The following is a 2588-nucleotide window of genomic DNA, read 5'->3' as shown; positions in this document are numbered from 1 at the left end:
GAAGTCACAACTGATCTTCGTGAGCCAAGTCAAGTCACAGCTGATCATTCTGAGTCAAGTCAAGTCATCACTGATCATCATGAGGCAAGTCGAGTCACAGTTGATCGTCATGAGTCAAGTCAAGTCATTGCTGATCATCATGAGGCAAGTCGAGTCACAGTTGATCGTCATGAGTCAAGTCAAGTCATTGCTGATCATTCTGAGTCAAATCACATCACAGCTGATCATCTAGAGTCACGTCACATCACAGCTGATCGTCATGAGTCAAGTCAAGTCAAGTCACAGCTGATCATCATGAGTCAAGCCAAGTCACAGCTGATCTGCCAGAGCCTCGTCACGTCTCAGCTGTTCGTCCAGTCACATCACGTCACAGCTATTCATCCAGTCACGTCACGTCTCAGCTGTTCATCCAGAGTCACGTCACATCACAGCTGTTCGTCCAGAGTCACGTCGGCTATGGAGGCCGTCTGTGAACTCTTTGCCTGTTCTGTTCCGGGCCAAGGAGGCCGTCTGTGAACTCTCTGCCTGTTCTGTTCTGTTCTGGCCAAGGAGACCGTCTGTGAACTCTCTGCCTGTTCTGTTCCGGCCAAGGAGGCCATCTGTGAACTCTCTGCCTGTTCTGTTCTGGCCAAGGAGGCCATCTGTGAACTCTGTGCCTGTTCTGTTTTGGCCAAGGAGGCCGTCTGTGAATTCTCTGCCTGTTCTGTTCCGGCCAAGAAGGCTGCGTATGAACTCTCAGCCCTGTCCGTCACTGCCAAAAAGGTCACCTGTTAACTCTTAACCCTGCCTGTCATGAACCCGGAAACCATAAATTAACTCTATATTTGCCCCATTACTTCTGTCGTTGCCAAAGAGACCCCTAGTGAACATGTATCTATCCAGTTTCTGTCAATGAGCCTCATTCTGAATTATCTGTCTGTCCAGCTTCAATCACTGAACTGTCTGCCAATCTAGTGTCACTCAATGCATCCCACTGTGAACTGTCTGTTGGTTTAAATTCTACAGTCAAATCTGATCTTGAATTGTCTATCTGTCTTGTTTCAACTAAGTCTGACTGTGAATTGTCTGCCTGTCTAATGTCACTTACTGAAATGTCTACCCATCCAGTTTCAATCAATGCACCCGGTCTTGATCTATCTGCCAGTCCACAACTCCCACATGTACCTAATTCCGGATTATCTGTATGTCCTGTTACAGTCCATGAATCTAATATTGAACTGTCTGTCTGTCCAGTCACTCTCAAGGAAACTAACACAGAGTTCACTGCCAAGTCTGTCACAGTCCAAAAACCCGCCTTTAACCCTGTCACTGCCATAGAGAACAGATGAACTGTCTGCATGTTCCGTTTTCCCTAATGTGTCTGTTGAACCATCTGCCTTGCCAGTCCCAGTCAGTAAGCCTGTTTGTGAACTGTGTGCCTATCCAGTTTCAATCAGTGAGCTGTCTGCCCGTTCAATGTTCACCAGGGGGACTATTGATGAACTTCTTGTGTTCCCTGCCTCGGTCCCTGAGACCATGAATGCACTGCCTGTGTTGTCTGTCTCTGTTTTCCCTAGGCCCCAGTCTCTGCCATGGGTCCCGGCTCCGTCTGCTCCGCCTTGGTGGGTTCCTGCTCTGTCTGCTCCATGGTCTTCTGATCAATCTGGCCCTCCGTGGTGGGCTTCTGCTCTGTCTGCTCTGCCCTGGTGGGCTTCTGTCCCGTCTGCTCCGGCGTGGTGGTCTTCTGCTCTGTCTGCTCCGGCCTGGTGGTCTTCTGCTCCTCCGTGGTGGTCTTCTGCTCCATCTGCTATGGCCTGGTGGTCTTCTGTCCTGCTCTAGTGGTCTTCTGCTCCGCCGTGGGTATCTTCGGACCCGTCTGCTCAACTGTGGTGGTCCTCAGCTCCACCTGTTCTGCCGGCCCCACTCTGGCTTCCTGCTTCGCCGGTTCTACCTTGGTGCTTCTCTGCCATGGGTCCCGGCTCCGTCTGCTCCGCCCTGGTGGGTTCCTGCTCTGTTTGCTCTGCCGTGGAGGTCTTTTGCTCTGCCCTGGTGGGCCTCTGTCCCGTCTGCTCTGGCCTGGTGGTCTTCTGCTCCTCACGCTAGCCCTAGGAATATTCTTTGTCCTGCCTGTGATATACCTGTGTTATCTGACCTTTGCCTGTTTATTGACAACACCTTTGTAAATAAAGCCTTGCACTTGGATCCGCATGTCTCACGTCTCGTTCGCCCCATAACAATAAAAGGGCATTCAAATCATTGTATGTGTAAAATTGCATTATGTATTTTTGAATAAATTAATAGATGAGCATCATATATCATAATTATTCTAATATAGTTCATTAACATAGTGGATAAAAGTGTCTTTATATGCATTTTACAGTGACTTCAACATGACTTTTCCAACCAGGATGTAGAATGTAGGATCTCTGTCTCGAACAGACCCGAATAAACAATGGATTCACCACGTGAACTATTGAACAGACATATTCCAGGAGAATCTAAATATCTCCCCCCTCCAAACCATCATGTGGTCTAAACTAATCACACCATCACATGACGCCAATGGCCTGGGTCGAGTTTCTGTCAACGCCTTGTCGTTATCTCCTCAG

This window comes from Sinocyclocheilus anshuiensis, unplaced genomic scaffold, assembly GCF_001515605.1.
Source record: "Sinocyclocheilus anshuiensis isolate Anshui unplaced genomic scaffold, SAMN03320099.WGS_v1.1 scaffold1824, whole genome shotgun sequence".
Taxonomy (NCBI): Eukaryota; Metazoa; Chordata; class Actinopteri; order Cypriniformes; family Cyprinidae; genus Sinocyclocheilus; species Sinocyclocheilus anshuiensis.
Note: the sequence above shows the minus strand (reverse complement) of the source record.